Raw genomic sequence first — 25708 nt, 5'->3', positions numbered from 1 at the left:
AAGATTCATTTATGCAGAAATATATATATATTATAATAATCAATCAAGTATAAGTAAAGTGGATTTCATTTGTTAATAATGAAATTGATCTTTCTAAATACAAATTAATCAGGTGAAAGCTGTGGATGGATTTTATTTGTTAATAGTGTGTAGGGGGTTGTGTTAATATTGAAATCTAAACCAAAAAAATAAAATAAAACATAAATCCTAAGATCCCAAAGGATGCAACAAAGTCACTTAAAGTAGAATCATAGTGCTACAGTTATGAAGTGTGAAAAGGCCCTAACTTTCAAGATAAATTTTGGTATATTTAAGATTCATTTATACAAAAATATAAATGTTATAATAATCAATCATGTATGAGTACAGTGGATTTCATTTCTTAATAATGAAATTGATCTTTCTAAATACAAATTAATCAGGTGTGAGTTGTGCATGGATTTTGTTTGTTAATAGTGTGTATGTGGGGGATGTTAATACTGAAATTTAAACAGAAAAACAAAACAAAATGTAAACTCTTAAGATTCCATAGGATGCCGCAGAGGCAAAAAAAAAAAAAAAACCCACTGAATACTATGGGAAATTCATCACAAAAGACCAGAGCATTAAGAAAGAAACTTGATTTGTGGCCAGTGGGTGTCTCTGACATAGAACAAACTTTGATTGCAGATTATCTCTGCTAACAAATTTGGGGATAACTTTTACCAGTTATCCTCCAAGTGTGAAGTTGAAGGCTTTCATGGCTGGCATCCATAATTTTTTGTGGGTTTTCCAGGCTATGTGGACATGTTCTAGAAGAGTTTCTTCCTGACGTTTCGCCAGCATCTGTGGCTGGCCTCTTCAGAGAAATGAAGATGCCAGCCACAGATGCTGGCCAAACGTCAGAAAGAAACTCTTCTAGAACATGTCCACATAGCCTGGAAAACCCACAAAAAACTATCTTCCAAGTGCTGCCTCTAAAACTTAAAGTTTAATTTCTCTCATTCACACCAGATTTTCTTCTCTCTGTGCATCATGTGCAAGAAGAGCAATGTTTGCCCATGTTGTCTGAGCAGAGCCCTCACCCCAGTGGTTCCCTGATTAGTTACTAGAAATGTGGCCCCTTTCCCATGGAAAAGCTCATCTCATTTAATTAAGAGTGTTGACACTGGGACCAGCCAACCCACTCACCTGAGAATGCACCAATAAATTAAACATTACTCTTTTAATGGCCCATAAAGAAACTCTTCACTCTTGCTGGTGTACCGGGAGAGGATTGATAGAAGGAGGGGGGGGGGGGGGGGGCAGGTTATAAAGCTAGATAATCTGAACTAATGAATTTAATTAAACAGGAACATTAATTTAGGAATTCTAAAGGAGGAGGGACAGAATGTGGTATAGGAGTATCCAAAAGGCTAATGAATGATGAGGGGGTGGAGGGTCTATGTTTACTTTGACTCTATAACTCCAAGTCTAGGTCTATAAATTACTGTCCCTGCACTAAGAGTCAAGGGTCTATGTTGTGCATGGGGTATGTGTGTGTTTGTGTATGTGTTGTTGTTGTTGTTGTTGTGTGGCTTCAAGTCATTTCCAGCTTATGGTGACCCTAATGCAAACCTATTGTGGAATTTTCTTAACAGGATTCCTCAAAGGAGGTTTGCCATTGCCATCCTCTGAGGCTGAGAGAGTGTGACTCAACCAGGGTGGATGTGGGTGGATGTGTAATGTTTTTACAAAGTATATTATCTGCTCTGTGGAACTGGCATGCCTTGAATGACTTGCTAGAGTAGAAAAACGAAGTAGAAGTGATTATGATAAACAGAAAAACTATGCTGTTGTTTCTTTGCCAGACAAATATCTCTACATGAAAGATGGGATCCAGTTGGGTTCACTTCTTGACTTGCCACAAGCATTTCCTGCTATAGCCAGTCCTTCACCCTCAACAAATATGCCACCAGGAATAGCTAAGACAGTCAAGTATTTGCAGAAAGATGGCAAGTGTTTCATATGTTGGATGGTTTCCTGTATAGAAATATTGCCAGTGCTTTATTGGGGAAAAAAGGTAATGCTAGTAGTTATGAAGATTCTTCAGCAGGCTACAATGAAATACTAGTGAATTAGTAGGAAAGAGGGTTGCAATGAAAACAAAATCTTTCTTTGCCAAAAGGGTATGGAATATTAGATTAAAAGATTATATTCCCAGTTTATATGTAAAATCTGCTTTGTATATTTGAATTGTTATGTTTCTGGACTATTATATTAACATTGTAAGCATTACACTTTTGTAATTGTATGTATTAACTTTGTACTGGGTATTGTATTGACTATCTATCTAAAATGCTGTACACATGCAGAGTCTAAACATAAGGTTTATTTGCTTCTATTTCAAGTTAGTGAGTTTCACAACCAAAATCTACTAGAAGGATAAGAGTGGTCATGCATTTAAGAAAACTTTCCCAAACTGAACTAGGAACACAGAAGCCTCATTGCCAAAGAAATCAGTAGCTGTAACAGTTGCAGTGTAACTGAACAACTTGTGTGTGTGTGTGTGTGTGTGTGTGCGCACACATGTACGTCTTCAAATTGTCTGTCAATTTATGGTGACCCCAAGAATTTCATAGGGTTTTCTTAGGCAAAAAATATTCAGGGGTGGTTTTGCCAGTTCCTTTCTCTGAAATATAGCCTCCGGCACCTGGTATTCATTGGCAGTCTCCTATATGCTGAGCTTCCAGGATCAACTTGCCAGCACCAAATTTTTTTTAAAAAAAAAAAAAGGGGTGGGGGCAGTACCAGCTCTTCTCTTAGTGTAACTCATCTTTAAAAACTAGTGCTGATTTCAATATTAGTCTTCTGACAGGAAGTTTGTGCTCAGTTCATGCCTTGTAAAATCATTAAATGCCTTATCAAGGGGTAAGAGGTGAGTTCTTTCTGCAGGAATATTTGTGCAACCCAACCTTCTGTCTGGCTTATTGTAGAGCCCTTTCTCGTGATCACTGACAAAAAGTTGATAGAGGAAAATATGGATTTTTTAAAAGGGTGAAACAAATAATTATATTGGGGGCCCGGGGGGGGGCGGTTCAAACCAATTTTTTTCAAGATTTCCCGGGACTGAGAAGCTTTATATCATGTGTTGTTGCAAAGGCAGGAGTCAAAGAGCACAGATAACTAACACTCTTCCCAGCTTACTTGGATAGCATTTCTTAAATCCAAACCCCCTGTTGGCCCAACTTGTGTAAAGCATAAGCTAGTCTCAAGGGAAGCAATTAAGCAATGCCCACAAGAGAGCAGTGAGGAACTTAAGCAGAGACCTCCTCAGAAATTGACACCATTAATCACTGATGACTATATTGCACTATGGGGAAGAAGCTGCATTCCTTGCTCTGATTACAAGCAGCAGCGCACTTGGTACTTAACTTTCCTGCAGTAGATGCTTGCAGTTGCCTGTGAACCCAACAATTTCTTTTCTTCTTGGCTTCTGCTACTATGGGTGCTTTAAAGAGTTGTCTTACAAGCCCCTCACTTCTTATTCATTCTTCTTTTTGGCAGTGCGCTCTTCTCCAGCACCACATCTTAAATGAGGTATTTTCTTCACTGTCCAGCTCTCACATCCATACATTGTGATGGGGAACACAATGACTTGGATGATCAAAGCTTTTGTATTCAGTTATGTCTTTACACTTTAGGATCTTGCCTAATTCTTTCATAGCTGTCCACCCAAATCATAGGGACTTATCCCATGGCTTAATAAACTATAGAATCATAGAATCATAGAATCAGTTGTAGAGTTGGAAGAGACCACAAGGGCCATCCAGTCCAATCCCCTGCCATGCAGGAAATCTCAATCAAAGCATCCCCGACAGATGGCCATCCAGCCTCTGCTTAAAGATTTACCTCTACCCGGCTTAAATTTTAATTCAGGCGGCAGCCTGATATTATCGCAAGATTTTTTTTCCAGGAGTGCTCCAGTGGCCATTTTCTTAACTCAGAAAGCCCCTGGATCCGAAATGAGCCGGGAGGAGGGCTCCTGGAAGTGGGGCTGTATTCAGGCAGCAAATTAGGTGGCAGAAACCTTGCAATAATATCAGGATGCCTCCTGAATTAAGATTTTAAATGGGTAGAGGTAAATCGATTTATTAAGCCATGGAATAAGATCCCTAATCTGATTTCTTGATTTCAGTCTCCACTCTGATCAGTGGTACCTGGGTGTCATTCTTGCATGGTCATTGATTTTGTTTTGTTATTATTCAGCATTAAGATTACCTTTACATTTTTTTCTTTTTCTTTCATAATTGTTTTAGGTCTTTGCTGTTTTCTGCTAGTAGTACGGTGTCGTTTGTGTATCTTAGATTTTTAATGTTTCTTCCTCCAATCTGTACTCCTCTTGCCTCTGAGTCTAAGCCTGCTCTGCCTATGATATTTTCTGCATACCTGTTGAACAGACAGGAAACTCAGTACCCATGGTGAATTCTGGTTGTTCACAGGATGGCAGTCCCTGCTCTACTCTACACCTCATGTCTGGCTCTTGAGTTAGCAAGATGCCTGCCTTGGCAGACATGATGATATAGTAATATAATTGTTCCTGGCCTTGCCATCTTTCAACTTCATTCTATTATTTATTTCCCAAGAGTCTTTTCAGCATGTCTGGGTCCCCAAAGTCTCCACTGCCAGGATCCTCTATTGGAGCCAAGGGAACATGTTGTGTGATCCCAACGTATACCCAGGAGAAAGATCTGAACTCTGCCTCTCAATTGCAAGTGTGCCTGGGGTCTTCCTTGAGTAGCACCAGCCAAGGTGCTGCTAAGGACAAGCAGCTGTGCTTTCCAAGGTGGCAGCAGAGAGGTTTTGCGTCTTCTGTTGTTGTGGCCATGTTACTGCCAGGATAAGTTAACAGGGTGATTTTCAGGGAAACCACAGTGGTGGGAGGTTGCTTCATAATGGCACTAATAGAAATGAGCCTTGGCCTAATGAGCTGTGATTATCCCTGAATTGGGTTCATGGAGGCAGAAATTTCCATAATTGATCTGCATACAGCATGTCAACACCAGCAGAGCACTCAGACATCCTAAAAGGTGATGTAGTGCTGTGAACACAAGGGGGGGGGGGGGGGCATGATTTGGGAGAATCTTCTACAAGTATGCGCAAAGGGCCCCCAAAACAATTCTGCCTTGAGGAGAGCAAAGCTCCAGTCATTGGGAGCTAAATAACAGGTACAAAGTATATTGCAGTCAGGATTATTATTATTTTAATTGAGTCATCTACTTAGTTGCATGCTTAATTTGGGATCATATCTTTTATTTTTTTAAGGAAAGGTAAAAAAAATAAATCAACCATTCATTTCCGCAAAAACATATTGACAAGAGTTGCTTGGATCACAACTAGTCCCTTTAAAGAAAAAATTACTTCACAGAGCACTCTGCCATTACTCCTCACTCCTCAGTCATTATGTCTCTTCATCCTCCCAGCAGATCTGAAGCTCCCTGGTTGCCCCAACCTGGTCCCGCTCCCATATAACTGTAATAACTACTTTTAGACTGGACTAATAAAGCATAGTTTTATGAGAACATGTATTTTTGTGTAGCAAGCAAAAACTGAAGTTGCAGCACAAGGAGATGTAAACAGAGCAACAAGGGCAGATGTGTCTCAGGAAGTATTGCAATTGACAATGATGAGGAGGAAATGGGTGTCTGGGAAACTTGATCCTTACAGTGGTCCCCAAACTGTGCCTTTAAGTGATTTTGGACTTCACGTCCCAGAAGCCTCAACCATGTTGACAAACAGTCTGGGATTCTGGGAGCTGAAGTCCAAAATTCCTTAAGGAGCACAGTTTGGGGACTACTGCTTTAAGACATGAATGGGAACTATCAGCCTTATAGATCTTTTTGGACTGCAGCTCCCAGCACACCTCATTATTTGCTGTGCTAGCTGGGGCTGATGGGAGTTGAAGTTCAGCAACATCTCAAGAGCATCATGATCCCCACCTCTGATTTAATATTTAAGAGTTGTATCTTTTGGTTAAGTAGCTTGATAACCTCCCTCAGTTTAGGGTTGCAACAGTGTGGGTTGTGAAATTGAATTGCCACTCTCAGGTCCCCCAGATAAAAGTAAGGTCATACAAATATAATACATAAGTAAAGCCAGATCACTGCTCATTTCAATCAAGCCCATTTGATTAGCAGCAGCCTCTTTGGTTTACTTGTACAAGCAGTAGCATGGCTCATATTGTCATACTGTTTGAAGCCTGGGCAGGTTTCCGGAAACTCCTAGGAAGATAATAACGCATGTACGGAAAGAATGTTGCCAGTCAGTGAGCAAATGGCATCGACCGTGGGTGCTTTAGCCATAACAATAATTGATTTTAATTCTTCTTTCTCTCTGTTTCCTTTCTTAGAGAGCCCAAAGCGAGTGAGCACCACGGGGGAAGCTTGGCTGATTTCAAAGGTACTACAATCATTTCCTTTTCATTTCCCAGAAGCCTTTGAGGGGCAGAGTCTGTAGGCTGTGAACTTGGAAACCCCCTCTTTATCCAAGTGTGGGGCCAGGGCCATTTTGCTTTGCTCCAGCATAAATTCACTTAAGAAAGACATAAAAATAGCTGACAGGATCATAGTTCTCTATTAGATTCGCACAGGAGGAAATTTAACATAGATTCATCTTTAATCTCAAAAGACAAGAGCATTTGGTCTGCTGCCATCTGATGAGTCTTATCTATTGCTAGCATCCCAGAGCCAGCAAGTGAAGCTAAAGTTTGAGAAAGTGGTAGTAAGGATAGTGTTTGACAGCCATAGACTACAAGTCTGGAGACCAGGGTGCAGTTCCTTGCTCGACCATGGAAGCTCATTGGGTGACCTGGGCAAGTCACATACTCTTAGACCCAGAAAACTGCATTTTGCGGATTGCCTTAGGGTCACCATGAGTGGAAAACAATTTGAAGGGACATCATCACAACAACTAATACAGTGCAGCATTTTCCTAACGCCTTTAGAATGTTCCAAGCAATTCATGTTTATTGTCTCATAAGCCTTACAACAACCCTATAAACAATTAGTATTTGTATTATTACTAGTATCACAGATGAGGGCTGAGAAATAGTGCCTTGAGACCATACAGTGGTGGCGAACCTATGGCACACTTGCCAGAGGTGGCACTTAGAGCCCTCTCTATGAGCACGTGTGCCGTCACCCCAGCGTAGAGTTTGCCAGAGTTTGTTACTGGAAAGTCAGAGGGACGCGACACTTCATGATCAATAAGTGGGTTTGGGGTTGCAATTTGGGCACTCGGTCTCTAAAAGGTTCACCATCACTTATTACATTTGGATCCCTCCTTTCCATGGTGCCCCAGTCCATTCAATCCTAGTGGTGAAATTTGAACAAGAGGAATCTAATTGCCATACCAGATCAGCTTTGGGAGGGTGAGAAGGGACCAAGATCTCCATTTTGCATGCTGTAGGTCCTGGATTTAATTTCTAGTATCTCCCATTAGCCTATTACTGGAAACACCTCTGTCTCAGACCCAGGAGTACTCCTGCTAGTCAGAGTAAGCAGTACTTCATGTTTTCAACGAAGCAGCCATATTAGTCTCTGTCAGCATAAAAAAAAAGGAAGGGCAGGGGAGAGAAAAAAGAAATATGGCTTCACCTTTAATTCTAACTGGTTTTTATTTTAGTGTTTTAATTTGGGGAGGGGGTATAAACCCACTTCTTCAGTATTGCATCTGAAGAAGTGGGTTTATATCCATTAAAGCTCATGCTAAAATAAAAATCAGTTAGGTCCAAAATACACTGCAGAAATAATACCGTTTTAACTGCCCTGGCTCAGTGCTAGGGAATTCTGGGAGTTGTAGTTTATTGTGGCACCAGAGCTCTCTGATAGAGAAGGCTAAAAGTCTCACAAAGCTACAGTTCCCAAAATTCCCTAACAATTGAGCCAGGGCAGTTAAAGCGGTCTCAAACTGGATTATTTCTGCACCATATTTTCCACCATAGTCTTAAAGGTGCTACACTATTTCCTCCCACCTCACTACTCTTCCTCCTTAGTACTCCATGTTTTTGGACAACAAACTCAGTTTTCTGACAGTTACACACCACTCTGGTTTCCATGTTCAGCAGTTCCAATTAGAAACAGGATGAGAACATAAACTCATCATCCATTTCCATAAGTCTTAAGGGACATTTTTCTCTTCCACCAATTGATTCTTCTGGTAGCTCCACATTGGTGAAAGTGGGGTTAAGGGTGTGTGTGTGTGTGTGTAATTTTTATTTCTTTCTGGGAACTCCCACAGTATTTTTTCTGACTTCAAGTTCGTTAGGGAATTTTGGGGGGGAACTCCACAGTATTTGTCACTCCCCTGTCCCTGTCATTGCCCACTTGACAATGACATAAGTGGAAGAATTTTACCTTGGAGTTCTCATGTGGAAGTCTGTTTTATTATGTCAAAAGATTAACAAATTGAATCTCTGACATCTAAGGAGATTTGAAGTTAGCAGTGCATATTTTTGCAGAACTGTGTTTCAGATATAGATGAGTCTCAGATGCAGCCAAAAGGAGCTCCTCCAAAGTGGACTCTATCCAAGGTTGCTGCCACACTGCAGAATTAATGCAGTTTGACACCACTTTAATAAATAATAATAATAATTATTATTATTATTATTATTATTATTATTATTATTATTATTTATGTTTCCCCACCTCTCCCAATGGATTGAAGCGGGATTACAGACTACTTGAAATTATACAAAACATACAATACAATTCATACACATATAAACCATTAAAACCATTAATTCATTAAAAACATCAACAATTAAACGATTAATAAATTCAACAGACATAAGGCGGCAGAAAATTCTTGGTCATGTCATATCAGGGAGGTATGCTCAATGGAAAAGTTCCATTTTAACTGCTTTTCTGAATGACTCCAGGGAGGTTATCAAGCGAATCTCCTCTGGGAGGCTGTTCCACAATCTCAGAGCCACTGTAGTAAAGGCCCTTTGCAAGGATGACACATATTTCGTAGACGTTTCCATTAAATTCTTACCTGATGTTCTGAGGGTGTGGGGTGGATTATATAGGGAGATGTGGTCCCGCAAGTAACCTGGGCCCAAGCCATATAGGGCTTTAAAGGTAATAACCAACACCTTGTATTGTGCCTGGAAGCAAATGGGAAGCCAATGAAGATCTTTCAAAATAGCTGTTATATGGTCAAACCTAGATGAACCGGTGACCAATCTGGCTGCCATATTTTGTACAAACTGAAGCTTATGAACTTGGTACAAGGGTAGCCCCATGTAGAGCGCATTACAGAAATCTAACCGAGAGATTACCAGAGCATGTATCACAGTTTCAAGGTCCCCTCGCTCTAGGTAGGGTCACATTTGGCGTATCAGCCGAAGCTGATAGCAAGCACTTCTGGCCGTCGCATCTACCTGAGATGTCAATTGCAGGGATGAGTCCAGAAGTACTCCTGGACTGCGAACTTCATCTTTCAGGGGAAGTGTGACCCCGTCCAGGACAGGTTGGCAAATTTCCTTCCTTAGACCTGAGGGACCTATCACAAGTACTTCTGTTTTATCTGGATTCGATCTGAGTCTGTTTTCCTTCATCCAGCCCATTACCAACTCCAGGCAGGCATTCAGAGGGGAGATGCCATCCTTCGACACTGTATCAGTCAGAGACATAGAGAAACATATTTGGGTGTCATCAGCATACTGATAACACCGTGCCCCATATCTCTGGAAGATCTCTCCCAGTGGTTTCATGTAAATGTTAAATAGCATGGGAGACAGAATGGTGCCTTGGGGGATGCCAGATGTCAGCTCCCTCTTAGAGGAGCAGCCGTCTCCCAGCTTCACCATCTGGAATCTACCCGAGAGGTAGGATCGGAACCACTGGAGCGCAGTGCCCCCGATACCCAGCTCCCTCAGGCATTCCAGAAGGATACCATGGTCAATGGTATCGAAAGCTGCTGAGATGTCCAAGAGTACCAGCAAGGTCACATTATCCCTGTCGGTGCCCAGACAAAGATCATCGACTAAGGCGACCATGGCAGTCTCCACTCCGTATCCTGCCCTGAAGCCAGTTTCAAATGGGTCCAGATAATTGGTTTCATCCAAGACAGCTTGGAGTTGGATTACCTTGCCTAGAAATGGTAAAATGGGAGACCGGTCTATAGTTGTTTCTCACCAGGGGGTCTAGGGAAGGTTTTTTTCAACAGCGGTTTAACCACTGCTAACTTCAGTTCAGATGGGAATTTACCCTCCCTGAAAGATGCATTTATTGTAAGTTGTAATAGTGTAATTACTGCATCTCCACCCCCGGGCGGTCAACCAAGAGGGGCATGGATTGAGAGTGCATGTTGTCTTCCTAACACTTCCAAGTAGCTTGTCCACTTCATCGGTATTTACAGACTCAAAGTGATCCAGTTTAACATAGTCCACGGAAGCACTGGATATCTCTCGTATCGTTTCTGTTATAATGCTGGTGTCAAGATCAGTCCTTATCCGAGAGATTTTATCTGCAAAGAAGTTGTTAAAGTTGTCACAGCAGGCTTTAGTTGGTTCTAGTATAGGATTCGGGGCGGAGGGCAGCTGAGTCTGACTTTGCAGACGCAATTCGTGCAGCATAGAACAAGTTTTTTAGCTGCACCTATTGCCACTCCATAGGAATACAAAAGATTCTCATGGAGTTTCTTGTCAGACAAGCGCTGATGTTTCTGCCAGCAGCGCTCTAGTCGTTGCACAGCCCGCTTCATTTTGCAAAGATCTTCAGTATACCAGGATTTTCTATTAGAAGCGGCCCAGAAAGGACGCTTGGGAGTGATGCTGTCAATAGCCCTGGTGAGGTCATTGTTCCAGGTATCCGTCAGGGCATCAACAGAATCACCGTCAGTTCCAATCATAAATCCCTCTAGGGCTTCTTGGAACCTTTTGGGTTCCATCTGCCTTTGAGGGCGGACCATTTTAATAGGTCCTCCACCCCCGGGGGGAATTGGGTAGTTGCCTTCAGTCGCACCTCGACCAGGAAATGGTCCATCTATGACAGAGTAGAGGTCCGTAGTACCTCTGCCCATGGATTTTCCTGGTCCGTGCTAAAGACCACATCGAGTGTATTACCTGCACAGTGCGTCGGACCCGAGACTTGTTGGGAGAGGCCCATGGCTGTCATGGATGCCATGAACTCCCAAGCTGCACCTACCAGATTTTGTGAGCTGGCCTCGAAGAGAATATGGAGGTCCCCCAGAATGAGAAGTCTGGGAGACTCCAACACCTGCTCCGAGACCAGCTGTGTCAGCTCGGCCAGGAAGTCTGTTAGGCCACAGGGTGGACGGTAGACCAACAGAATCCCCAGGCTATCCCTAGCCTTCAAGGTCAGGTAAATACACTCAATGTGGTCTGTTTTCCAGACAGGTTTCCATGCCTATGTTCATATGCCTATGTTTCCATGCCTATGTTCCATTTCCATGCCTATGTTCATATACATACACACACTCACACATCGGGCATTGCTAATTGCTAATTTGTTGCAAGGGAAGGTAATTGTTACATTAAAACCAAGCAGGAATGTAGAGAGGAAACAGTAACAGGCACGTTGTATCGCATTGTTAATGTGCATGAGCTTGCTCTCCAGCTGTTTACCAGGCTGTCAAGCCAGGCACGAAAAACAGGAAAAGGGTGTGACCTCCCTTTTCACCCCGGAAGCGTTTAAGGTCGCAACCCATGCAGGGCACCACTGAGCATGTGCAAGGCGGCCGATACGAATCGGCCAATCCACATGTTAAGGTCCGGTTTGGAAAAACATTCTGCACTGAATGCACTTCGCGCGAATGCAGATTGGGCAATTCGAATCCTGCCAATGAGGAAGGACTCCTAGGTATGAAAGTACATTCGCGTTATCACGCGAATTCGAATCGCCCAGTATGGAAGAGCCCCAGTTCCATGTGGCAGAGACCCTGTCTGATAAACACCCATGTAAGAGTACTTTTATGGACTAAGGCAACCCCCCCCCCCCCCCCCCCCCCCCCCTCTTCCTTAACCATATATCCAGTTGGGAGGGCCTGGGCCCAAACTGCATTGCTTTCGGCCCCTAGCCAGATTTCTGTGATGGTCAGGTCAGGTTTTTCATCTTCTAATAGGTCTTGAATTATATGGGCCTTATTTTTAACCAACCTGGCATTGCATAAGAGCAGAGAGAGAGAGAGTGCCATGGCTCTATCCTATTGAATTCTGGTATTTGCAGTTTGTTGTGGCACCAGAGCTCTCCGACAGAGGAGGCTAAATACCCCCCCCCACAAAACTATATATCCCAGCATTCCATAGCATTGAGCCGTAGTAGTTAAAGTGGTGTCAAGCTGCATTAATTCTGCAGTGCAGATGTAGCCCAAATCCAAATATTATTGAGGATTCATTGGCAATTTGAAGTTGGAAGGACACAGAGAAACATGGCGTGTCTCCCCAGAATTACATGTTTCTTTCAACATTCTCCATATAAGAAAAAAACTGGGGTGGGGGGAGGCGGCAAAAAAAAATCTGAGAAGTTTAGCTTGGCTTCTAATCCAAGTTTATGATTTTAAAAGACTCTCCAATCCCATTGCTTCAGAATAGTATTTTGAGGGACAGATCCAGTGTTCAGTGCTATGTGTTGGCATTTTCCAAGAGCAGAAAGGTTACAAGTCTTTTAGAGGTGCCTGTAGGACCTGTGACGATGTAGCACTGGATATTAATTAATTAATTTAGTATTTTTGAGATTTTACAAAACAAAACAGATTTATCTGCTTTCCATATACATATATATATATATATACACACATACTTTTATATCTTAGTCATTTTTTTTACAAAAGCCCCTAAATATCCCCTCAGTGCACCCCAGCCCCGGAGCCATTCCCGTCTTTATACTCCATCCAAAATTTTAACTCCTCCTGTGGAGGTAATTTCCCATCTTCTTTTCTTAGTACATTTTCAATAATTTTTTCCATATTTCATCAAAATCATTTCTTTTCCATAATCCTTTTTTACTTTCAATTTACATGTTAATTTGTCATAAATTGCTAACTTCCAAACTTCTTTATATCAATCCTCCAATTTCACATTTATTTTTGTTTTCCAATTTCTTGCTATAATTAATCGTGCAGCAGTAAACAAATTTGTTACAAGGTTTTTTCTTCTTTCCATTCTACTTCATTGTATATTGATAACAATACTATATTTGGTTTTCTATCTATCTCTATATTCATATCATTTTCTATCTCTACTATTACTATTTCCCAAAATTTTTGTACATATTTACATTGCCACCACATATGTAGATATGATCCTACTTCCTGACAACCTCTCCAACAAAATTTTGAATTATCTTTGTTTATATTATGTAGTCTCACTGGTGTCAAATACCATTTCCAAATCAATTTATAATAATTTTCCTTAATTCGCACCGATAAATTTTTCAAATGTCTTTGTTCCCAAATCTTATTCCATTCATTATCACAAATTTTACATCCTAATTCATTTCTTTTAAAATAGTTTGATTTAATTTTTTCCTTTTATTCTCCATTAATATTTTATAAATTTTACTGGTTATACCTTTCATATTTTCATTTTCCTCCATTTCTTTTCCTTTCTGAACTATTTGTTCAAATTGTGTATATTTTCCTTTTTCTATATTTTTTCTTCCAATTTTTAAACCATTGTTCTATTAGCATAAAATGTAACCAAGACATATTTCTCCCCCTAAGTTTTTCTTTTATATTTTCTTTTCCTAGCATTGGATATTAGTTTGGAGAATGCTGGATGTTCACTTCTTTTCTGTGGACACCTTTGATATTTTAACTGTCTTGACTAGCTGAACCCCCTGTCGCACACATATTAAAACTTGTTTTGTGTGGGATTTAGGGAATTTGAGAGCCAATTTACTTTATCCCTTCTATGACAGAACAAATGTATAGAACAATATCATCCTAAGAAAGTTGTTTAGGTCAGTAGTTGAATGCATTCTAGTTGAAGGATTTTGGGAGCTCTAGTTCAAAAAAGTCATTTTGCCAAGTTTTGGATTACCACTGATAGTCAGTACTGAAAGCATCGGCTCAAGTAGGTGTGTAATCTAACAGGATAAGACTACTTCCAAAGTACTTCAAGTCAGTAGAGGAGTTTACTATAGGTCAACCTTTGCCAATGTGGTGTCTTTCCCATGTCCTGGACTAGAACTCCCACCATCCCCAGACTGCCAGAGAATTCATCTTGGAGGCCCGAGGTTGGAGAAAACTATTCCAGCTAGCTGGGCTACTTTTCTTGTTTAACCTGAACTTCTCACCTGGGCTTGTGAGTGGTATCATTTAGCCTCATTAACCAAAATAACAGTCCACCCTGATAGCAGGCTGGTGGCATGTGATTCCCCAGAATGTTAATTAGTGATGGATGGATTGTGTGTATTTATTCTGGACAAAAGGCATTTATCACTGTGCCACATTCTTGCTGGAGTCATTCATGCCCCTCAAGTCTCTCTCTGCACAGCCTGATGAGGCTGCTCCCAAGGCTTGAAGGGGAGGGGGGCAAGCAAACACGTTCCTCAGAGCCTCAAGCTTAGGGTTGCCATCCCTGGGGACCTCCAAAACGGGGGGAATGTAGGACAAGGTTTAAAAATGTAGGACTTTTTTTGTTTTGTTTCCTGGCCCGGAAATTTTTTTTAAAAAGGTCCTGCATTTTTAAACCTTGTCCAAGGCCTCGCTGGGGCCTGGGAGACAGTGTCTCCCAGCCCCAGCCGAGGGACTTGGAGTGACTCACAATCGCGGAGCCCCATCCAGGGCCTGGCTGGGGGCTTGGCAGGCAGTGTCCTCCAGCCCCAGCCAGGCCTGGGAGGACTCCACAATCGCAGAGCCCCATCCAGGGCCTGGCTAGGGCTTGGGATGAAGTCCTCCAAGCCCCAGCCAGGCCTGGGAGGACTCCGCGATTGCGGGCCCCATCCAGGGCCTGGCTGGGGTGGGAGGAAACATCCTCCAAGCCCCAGCCAGGCCTGGGAGGACTCCGTGATCGCGGAGCCCCCTCCAGGGCTCGGGGGGGGGGAATCCCGGGGGAATCCCCACCTCCCCGCGCCTGCGCCACCTTCCCCCGCCTCCTCTCCTCTCCCTGCACGGAGGAGATGCTGCCTCCTTCCACCTTCGCCTATTCCGCGCGGCCTGGGGGAGAGGGGGCGGAGGGGGGTGCGCGGGCGCGGGGGAGGCACCGCCTCCAGCTTCGCTCCTGCGCCTCAGGCAGGCCTTGCTGCCCTCCTCTTCCTCCCCGCCTCCCCGAGGTGGAGGAGGAGGGCAGCGAGGCCTGCAGGGGTGCAGCAAACAGGCTGCAACCGGGGGGCTCCCGGTTTTGGGGCTGCCACAAACCCGGGAGGGGCCCCGGGCCCCCAAAATTGGGAAGTTCCCGGTTGCAGCCGGGTTATGGCAAGCCTACTCAAGCTTTACCCTCATTGAGCCAACCTTTGTGGATCAGAATCAGGGCCTTGGCTTGAAAACACCCAGGTACCAGTGACTAGATTGATGGCTGAATGCCTTGCCTTCTTGCAGGACTCCCAACTTCCTTTTGACAAAGTAGTTGATGGAAGGGTTGCTATCAGTCCTTGATCTGTCATGCAGAATGAACAAGAATAGTACAGGCCTGAACTCTGGAAATTTGCACTGTGGGGCATTTAATCTCATAACACAAAACAACTGCTGTGCCATTGACCAATTCAAGCACTGTATGAATTAACCAAGAAGCAAATCAAAAGCCACACAGCAAATGATGGTCCTTTCCCCCAAAGGACAAGACCTCTCTCCTTTTGAGAATGAACAAGGAAGGAGCAGGATTTAGCAGGGGTTGGTTCCCATCACCCATACTATGCTGAGAGAATCTCTGCCAGAAACTGGGAGTTCTTAAAGAGATAACAGCCCTTTTCTTTCTTAGAATGTCCATATGTCTGGCTGTCTCCCTGCCACTTATCCACTTGCACATACAGATGCACACTCACACACATTCCTACCTCAGCTGCAGATTAGTTGTGGACTGCATGACTATTACAGATTCCTGTCTGCATGCATATAAGAGACAGGTGGTAGCTCTGCCTTAGTGAGAGCCCTACATCTTCCACTCACATCTCCTCACAAAGTATGCCTTTGGCTCTCCAGATGTTGACTCTCCCTACAAACAGCACATATGACCCATGGTAAAGATACTGTGAGATCCAAACCATATGGAATGGGCAAAGAGTCACCAAACCTACTGTAGGGCATGGTAACTGGGACTGATGGATGGGCCTCCAGCACTGTGTGCTGTTACACAGATGCATTTTCCCTACCTCAGAATGATGTGGTACAGGGTCCAGATGTTAGTCTGCAATTCTAGCTACACCACAGTCACATGATGCTGCAATGCTGAGCTCAATTACTATCAGAATTGGAGGTAGTGATGCTGGAAGACAGACACAGTTTCTGCTGCTCCATTTTCCTTTTCCTCCTTTTTCCTTGGCGGGGCGATGTATGGTGTTCTTCTGCTGAATATTACCCAGCAATAGCCAATAATAAAATATGTTGCAGGGAAACGGACAACACACTCTCACATTGTGTTGTGTGTCATCAGAGCTTGGAAAAAAAGTTACATTTTGAGCTTTAGCTCCCAGAGTTTCCTGGTGTGAGGAGGGGGAAAGGGAAAGGGGGTGAGGAGAAAAGGATACTGGATATGTCTCAACATCTAGTTCTGCCCCTGGACCATCAGGACATGATGAAAATGAGTTTTCTCTGGCTCTTCAGAGGATTTCAAATTTCTCTTGGCTCTCAAAAGGAAAGGAAAGAAAAAATATCAATTGCAGAGACTGGTGGGCAATTACATGAGCTCTCCCTTTAAAATTCACGGGGAGTTTTCTCCTGGAAAAAGACTGCCAAAGCAGGAACGTTGGGCTCCAGCAGACACAGAATGCTTTGCCAAGAGAATGAAGGTTATTAAAGCAACCCAAGAATCTGGGGCATGAACATATTAACAGCAGAGGGCATCAGGGCACGGAAGGAAATGCTAGTGCTAATATATACCCCTCTGCTAGGATGACTAGCATTCATTTGTGATGACTTGCATTTGAGGTGGAGGAGTTTAAATGCTTAGTGAATAATCTTCTTGTTTGTCACAGGAACAGAGTAATTCTCTAACACTATCCAAGACACCATGTGGCAACATCCTTACCTGAGATGGCACATGAGTCTAGAGTTGGTAATTCAATGTAGTTAACTCAAATAGTTAGAATATAGCTGCAAGGCAGAACATGGGAGTGTTAATTGGTATCAAAGTGGTATGCTGTTAAGTCCTGTTTTCTCCACCAGACCCATCAACAGAAACCCCAATCAGGGAAGCATCTCTTCCTCACTTCCTCTTTCCCTCTATCTCTGCACCCAACTCTATCTCTGGGATTGTTTAGCAGAAACAATCCCAGTTAATCCTCTGCCATTCTGCTTTTAAAATGTTCCAGTTTCTCTCTCTGCCTCCCACTTTTCTCCTTCACCCTTGGCTTCTTCCAATTACTGCAAACTGAGTTCAAAGTGGAAAATAGCTTTAATTCTGTTAACACAGTAGGAGGGGAAGAGAGGAGAGCTTTGCTCTTAAACTTAGTAAATAATTAATATGATTTCTCTGCTTAAAATAGTAGTTTTGTGTGCTCTTTTCCATTAATAACTTTTGCTGTCATGTTGCCTTGTTTTGACCACACTCTTGGTATGGCTCAGCCACATGTGTCCACATTTTCATCTATTAAGTAATGGAGAATATGTAAAAAGGCATTGGAAACCTCCCCAGAAATATGAGAATACTGTCCACAGATTCAGCAAAAGTATAGAGGGTAACACTCCTAGGTATTTACACCCAAAGCCGTTACAGAACTTAGATTTTTCCTTTCACATTTGCTACAATGACTTTAGTCAGGCCTCACAGCCTCTTTCCAACTGCTTTGGTATTGAGAAAACTGAATCTGGACACTTTTGCATCAGCTTGAAGTCCCTGTCCATGTAATACGTGAGGCTGAGTGTGACCTATAAAACAGGGGCTGCTTGTTACCCACCACTCCCTTATCTTCTTCCTTAATTGTGACCCAGACTGACTCTTAGAAAGGTGGGCAGGGCAGAGAACAGCAAGAATGCCTGGAGGCTCAGAATCAGTAGTAAAGAGAAAGCTGGCACCTCACAGGTTAATTACATGAGCGGCCAGTTTCCTTATTGACAGGGTAGCTTGGAAAATGCTGAGGCAGGACATACACTGCAGAGTGTCAGAGCGGCGGGAGCCTCCGCTCCCAGCTGCCTCTCTCTCTTTCTCGCTCTCTCTCTCTCTCTCTTTCGCACACACAAACACACATACACGCATATCCACAGCAAAGCCCCTTCACCCCCACCCATCCCATCCACAGTCAACTTAGCCTGCTCGCTGAGGTGCCTTTTATCTGACTGGAGCCATATATCCAGCCAGCCACCCCTGTGCTGTTCAGGCAGCACTACTCCAGCTCTGCGGGAAGAACAGGTCCGGGCTCTGAGCTGGCTTTCCTTCTCTCTTCTGTTTCCTTCCAAGGAACTGCATCTTCTCTCCCTACTTTTTTTTTTTTTTTTTTTTGGTGGTGGTGGTGGTGACAAACCCCATCCCATTGCCTATTGGCAGAGACTTCTCCCCCCACTCCCTTCTGCCCACCTGGAAGCCTCCCCTCTATTCCCACCTGCAATTCCTGCACCAGGCTGGCACGTCGGATACCCATGGCACACAGCTCTGAGGCACACAGCGGCCTGCAGTTATTGTCAGCGGGGCTGTGCCTGTGAAAGGGGGAGCCCCAGTCTGCATCACAGTACGGAGAGAGCAAAGGGGCAAGGGGAGATACCCAGCACCCTGGGCTGGATCACCTCTCTGTGGTTCTGTGGACATCCTGGCTGGCAGCATGATGATGTATTTCTGGGTAGGTCCCTTGCTTTGGGTCTGTATTAGGTGAGTCCAGAATGGCTCATTTATATGTTCTTGCTGGTTTCCCAAGATTTTTAAACTGTTCAGTGGTGGGTGTTCTCAAGCACAAGGTGTTGCTACTTTCTTTGCTGCTCAGTGGGAATGGGTCCCTAAATAAGTTCCTGATATTCCATGATAGAAATGTGAATTTCAGTGAATTTAGAATTAGATGCCATACCCCCCAACTAAGTGCCCTGCAGTGGTTTTAGATAGAAGATGTTCCTTCAGAAGCTACTGGAGACAGGGAAGGGGGATTGGGATCTTTTCATTTCAGTAGAATGCTCTCTGCCTATGTAGGCCATTAAGGGCCCAGCTGAACATGTATGATTCTGCATGATGTTGTGCTTCCTTGATTCACAGATGATGGCAGCTGAAGCAGTAAATAAATGTCTACTGGGGGAAGAGTGTTGCTTTGAGGTAGGATATGGTGGGATTACAGGTACACAATGTAAGTGTAAGTTGTTAATGATTTTTACAGAAGCCTGTTGCTTCCTTCTCAGTGCCTTTCATGATCATCTTGTCTGAATTCCACAACCAGTTAGTCCACAAAGAATGGACAGCAAAGCTCATAGTTCAGTGAGCAGTTTCAACTAGAACCCTGTTTTGGCTTTGGCATCCTTATGGTAAAGTGGAGAGGGGATGTCTTGGAAGAAAGGCACTGCGCGATTGGATTATGCATGGACAGGACCTCATACTGCGCCTTAGTTCTAGGAGCCTTCAGCATCCAGGTTTTAAATCTACTACGTACTACGAAGCCCTCAGCCAAGAGGAGAAGGAAACACTAAAAAGGTTAAAGTTTGAGCGTGTTGTTCACTAGAAAAGGCAGATAAATTGAAACCAGGTGGAGTTGGATTTTAATGCTCCACTGGCAGATGTTAACTTTGGTTTATCATAATATTTCCTAAGAAAGCCAAAGTCCTGTCTCAAGAGCTTGGTTAGGGATGCTTCACTCTTCATGCATTTCAGCTCCAGTGTCTTAGGGTGACAGTAGGTGCCAGTGTACTCTGGAGGAAATCTACCACCCTCTCTTCTTCTCTCAATTTATTTTATTGCCCTGGAGAATTAAGATGTCTTATTTTATATATTCTGAGTTCTGCAGGTAACACTTGGCTCATGCCTGTGCAACAGTGGCAACAGTGAAATTAGCAGAAATGCTGCAGAGGCAAGAGCAGCTGGAGATACATGAAGGCTTGAGAATAATGATAGTTGCCATGAGCATCCATTTTTTTCTCATTGGCAAATTTTGATCAGCCCTTGCTTTAACTTGGAATTTTATTTTTATTTTTCGTTTAAAGCGCAAGATGCAGCAAATGGAGGCCTAGAACCAAAAGATGTTGGTATTGAGTAAACTCCCTGTTAAGAGAAGAGGCTATGACAGAGCCATTCTAATTTCTTCGTGGGTTGGTCTGTTTTCTTGCATCTGAACATACTGTGTCATTCAGCCATTCCATGCATCAGAAAGTATTGGCAGTCATCAGGTTCTATGGCAGGTACAGAGGTTGCCCAGATAATGTGCTAAAGAGGATCCCTCCTGTATGAGCGCTGTCTCAAACAGTGGCCTACTCTCAAAGAGTTGCCTGACTTTACGTCATAAGAGCCATCATTACCTGTTGTCCCTACAGCGCTAAAACATCTCCTGCCATACTTACCTTAAGGTTTGTGATTAAGGTCTTTGTAGGGACAGGAAGAATTATATCTCTTTCCCCCTTAAAATTATATGATTCTAAGAGATGCAGTCAAATGTGGGGGCACAAAGCACAACCTGACTATTGTCTTGGAGGCAATAGAGCCAAGAGTTATTCTGAATGATTCCCGCCCCCCCCCCCAGCACATCAATAGCTTTGGAGATATATGTGTATAGTGACAGCTAGGAACAAGTAACTCTTCTTTCAGTTTCTTGGAAGAAATCAACTGCCTTGCAGTTGTCATCCAGTAGTATTTGCACACTTCATGGTCTCAGGAACAAAGCCTTGAAAGCTGGAACCAGACCACTGTCAGGGATGGCTTAGAAGGTGTACAATCAAATTAGCAGTATTGTGTCTAGAGCAAAGAAGCAACAACTATTTAATTTTTTGCTTTGCTTTGCTTTCCTTTCCATCAGTTTTGGTCTTAAAGTTAATGGATGGAAAATTCTAATTTTTCATATAAATTTAGATGAATTTGCATTTTTGAGAGACATTGGCTCAAGGAGGACATGGTTGGTGGTAGTGTTGGTGGATTTTAGTAAGTCATGTAGTAAATTCCTATGTGAACAATATCTGGATACCTCCTTAGAATTGAATAAACCTGGATTTCTATTTCACTTCTAATGGCACTTGTACTACGAGACTAAGAAAGATTATGAGCAGGTCTACACTGGCCAGAATACTCTGGGTCCAAAGGTGCTCTGACTTTCCCCTGTTACCTGTGCATTCTGGAGTGATACTGGGAGACTGTCTACACATTACCAGTACAGATTTTTCCTGTAGTGCCAGAAATAAGGCACTGAGGATCAGTCATGCGGCTGGGTGCCTCACTGTGGCCTAAAAGAAGCAAGAACCCATGGTTGAATCCAGCTTTGGCCCTGCATCATCTGGTGATGAGAAGGTGTGGAAAAATTGCTGCAAATGGCCTGTGGAAAAATTGCTGCAAATGACCTGATGTGCCCAACCTGTGATAAGCCAAGTATTTGTGTGATGAATATTGGCCCTCTGACCTCAAAAATGCCTCTGTCATTCATCATTCCATCCCACCCTTTCCCCAAATTGGGACAACAGTAGCAAACTGCTGCGGCTTATTTCCTTTAAAATGTGGTCCTGACTCAGGCTTTTCTTGGATGAATTTTTGAGCTAAAGACTAGTAATGTTTTGGACAGTAAAAAGTGCAATACAATTAGGTCATGGTACCAATGTATTCATGAAAAAAAAGTGACAACCAAAGAACAGCCATTTTTTTCCTTGCTCCATACAAATAAGCTTGGGCTTCTTTTCTAAATATGAATTGGCACAGGCAGACCTAATATGTGATGCAGAAAACAAAGATGCTGGCTGGCAAGCAGCTTCTTTTCCTCCTCACAGCAGCCAGAGCAATTACAGAAGTGACCACTAACACTGATGGTGCTTGTTCTGGATCAGACCTTGGGTAGTCCACCTCCACCGCCCCACGCTGTCTATATCTTGCAGAAGAAATTAGCTGGATGGACTAGACCTGTGTGCATGTCTCCTTATACCATTCACACCCAGATATGCTTGCACATAATTAGTACAGGTCTAAGAAGTTCAAAGTGAAAGCAATCCATAGCTTCTGAATTTTTAAAGAAACACATACCTGATTTTACAGGGCTTTTTTTACATACTTGATACGGCACACATGTAAGTTGTGCTCAGTCATGCATAAAAAATAAAGCAATTTTTAGCCTTTATTCATTATAAAAACTTACTGGAACCCTGAATTTCTGAAAGGTGCTTAGGTGTACATGCCAATAGATTATGACAGGATCCCGGCTAATGTGCTTTAGTTTAGAACATTTCCCAACCCTCCCATCCAGCAGTTTTGAAGCTGAAACCTAAGTTTGTTAAGTTTGCCTACCTGCCTTCACACCATCTGAGACTGCCAGTGGAATCCATACATACATTTCTGAAGCTTGTATTGTGTTTTGGTGGGTGAAAATGTGCACAATACCAGTTTATAAATCAGGAACATTTGAACATTTGAAAAATGTTCACAAAGCTGCTTTAAGCTTAGGGGAAATGTATACAACATCTGTAGATTTTTTAACAGTACACTAAAAACAATATACACAAATTTCTGTGCTAAAACAGAGGGGGAAGCATTGCAAGCTCATACAGAAGCCAGATGGAACAAAGATGCTGATCGGATTCTGAGAAGTGCAACCATTTTTAAAATTTCATTTAATTTCTATCTTGCCTTTCTCCCAGGATGGGGACAAAGGTGGTTTACAACACAGATTAAATCAGAGTATAGCTAAACAAATCATAATAGTGGAAAAAAGTAAGAAAAGGAATTAAAAACAGTTTTTAAAACCTGCTGTGTTAAAAAATAGCACTGAATTAAAATCTGTTTAAAAGCATTTAAACAAAACATGTAAAGGAAAGAGCACCCTTATGTAAAAGAAAACCATTCCATAGTAATCAGCTAATGGCCAAAGGATTGTCTAAATAGAACTATCTTTGCTTGCAGGTGGAAGGAGAGAGGAATGGGCTCAAATTAGTTTCCCATGAGAGAGTTGGACAACCTGGCTGGAAGAAGCCCTGGATTACATTGACAGATTACCACATTCCTAGCTGTAAATAAGGATTAGTGCCCTACTCCCACTATCTGACTGGAGTTGAACAGCATGGTTCAAGAGACTGATGCTTAGTAATGATGACCTACAAGGTCTTCCGAGCAGCCACATTTAAACTGTGGAATTCTTTATCCCTGGGAAGGATAAAATTAGTGCCCTTCCCAACAGTGTTTTCCTGTGTGGCAAAGATCTTTTTGTTTGAGGTGTGCCTTTCATGTACAATAATGGATATCATCTGCTATCCAAGTTTTATAACTGCTCAGTTGATCTATTTCTATTACATTGCTGCTGTTATTTTTGAATGTTAGTGTGCGTTATTAGTTGTTTTATTGTTCTTACCCACCCTGGATGATGCATAAGAAACAGAAGGGCAGGAAAGAAATTCTCATTGAAATAAATCTCTGATTCCAGGCTAGTGTTGGAACAACACAGTTTGGCTATCATTTGGCAGCTGTTGTTGTGGTCATCATTGACTATAATAGAGAAAACAGTCTTCAGCAAATAGATAAAGAGCAAACTGTATTATTGGCTTTAGCAGCTGGGATCTGAGCACCTTCAAACAAATGCCAGTTGTTGCTCTGATGTGACAATAAAGTATATGAAAACAGAATAGAAATCATAGGGCTTAGGAACATGGTGTTGGATGCAACAGGTCACTCTCTTGATTCTTAGGCACTTTTGCTCTTGCCCTGTCATTGGATCATCAAAATGCCTCTGAATAACATAGCACTGGGTGATTGCTCATGAGTCCTGTTGCCATTACACACATCATCTTGAACATACACAACGCACTAATCCATGCTCTATCCCTAAAAATGTAGCAGATGGTCTTTTCCTATTCATCTTATCCTAACACTTATAGTGCTCCCCATCTTTTGACATTTATGTATTGCTTCAGGGCTTCTTTTGTGCTTGGTATTTTCTACTAACTCAAGCCCAAAGATTGGCTTTTATTTAGAAACATATCCAGTTTGTAAAATATGCATGTACTAACAATATGTACTCATAGGTGCCTGGCATTTGATAATTACTGGAGCACTTATCGCTGTGGACTCTGCATGACCCACTTTCTATTTTCATTGCGGACCTATCCTTGGTGAAAGGTACCATGCCTTTTACAGGACTCTTTCATGTTTTCTTGATTGTACAAACAATGCTGTGTGGATCTGCCTGGATGGCCAATGGCTTTTCCTGGTTAGATGCTGCCAAGCTAATTTTTGAGATATAGAATTGAATCAACCAATACTACTTTAAGCTGGGCAAGATACTCTCTATTTATTGTCAGTACTTGGTTATTTCACTTTACAACTTATTAGCTCAGCATGAGGCACTGCTTTCCCATAATCATCTGAAAGCAGAATTAAAATGGTTCTACTTATGACTTCTGAATCAGGCAGAACTTTTTGGTAAACAATACTGAAGTATTAAAGACAGGTTGACTACAGTGTTCTTATGCCCAACATCCTTCATTAATATTTACTCAGATGACATGTTTAGTCTCCTGCAAAAATTGCAGATCAGCAGGGAGAAAGCAAGCCCATAAGGGTGAGACTGATGTTAAAATAAGAAGCCAACGTGTGAAAAGAAGAGCTCTAGTAAAATCATACCCCACTGGAAGCTACAACTGCCAGTTAAGAGAACTGTAACCATTCCTTCACCTTCCCTGATCTATCACTATTTTCCAGTTACAAACAGCTTAGAGACACTGGTGGGAGCTTTAAAATATCTCAGATAGGTTTGAAGAAGTGAAAAGAGAACATCCATCTGCATCTCCAAGGTGTTGGTGGGGACACAAGAGAGGGCCTTCTCGGTGGCTGCCCCTAGACTCTGGAACTCCCTGCCCAGGGAGATCAGAACTGCGCCCTCCTTGATGGCCTTCTGCCGGCATGTGAAGACCTACCTGTTCACACAGACGTTTAAGGAATTGCTATAAGGACAGGCTGGGATGTTGGGCCTCTTTAAAAATTTGATACAGTTTTTTCCTCTATATATAGTTTTATCTTTTTAAAATATGTTTTATTCTTGTAATAACTATCTGTTTTAATACTGTAATAATTTAATTCCTTTCTAATATACATTTTTTAAAAATGTTTTTAATTGTACTGTTTTTAATGCTGTGAAGCCGCTCTGTGTCCCAGTCCTGGGAAAAGAGTGTGATACAAATAATAATAATAATAATAATAATAATAATAATAATAATAATAATAATAATAATAATTTCAAAAGCCCTAGAACCAGCCTGCTTCACCAAAATCCTTTAGAACTAAGGGGCTATACAGACAGCCCGTTCAGGGGCGGCTCTGTGTCTCCCCTGAACGGGCTGGGTTCGGAACGCAGCAGCCACACACCACACATCCAACCCAGTGAAAATAGGAACCGTGAAGCCCGGCTTCTATTTGAGCTCTAGAATGGGTGCCATAAGGGTTGCAATGCCTGTCGTGCACAGTGCCATGTAAGCACTGCGTATG

General features: G+C 42.5%; 1 protein-coding gene across 2 annotated transcripts in view; it reads left to right on the top strand.

The window, feature by feature from the left end:
- The window catches only part of RBFOX3 (RNA binding fox-1 homolog 3), a 601172-nt gene that overhangs the window by 461403 nt on the left and 114061 nt on the right, over window positions 1-25708 (top strand). For both annotated transcript variants that reach the window (XM_042452604.1, XM_042452605.1), the window contains exon 3: window positions 6368-6417. The gene's annotated coding sequence lies outside the window, so the exon portion shown is untranslated. The remainder of the gene's footprint in view (window positions 1-6367; window positions 6418-25708) is intronic.

This window comes from Sceloporus undulatus, chromosome 2 (assembly GCF_019175285.1).
Source record: "Sceloporus undulatus isolate JIND9_A2432 ecotype Alabama chromosome 2, SceUnd_v1.1, whole genome shotgun sequence".
NCBI classification, from domain to species: Eukaryota; Metazoa; Chordata; class Lepidosauria; order Squamata; family Phrynosomatidae; genus Sceloporus; species Sceloporus undulatus.
Note: the sequence above shows the minus strand (reverse complement) of the source record. Positions and strands in the feature narration are given on the sequence as shown.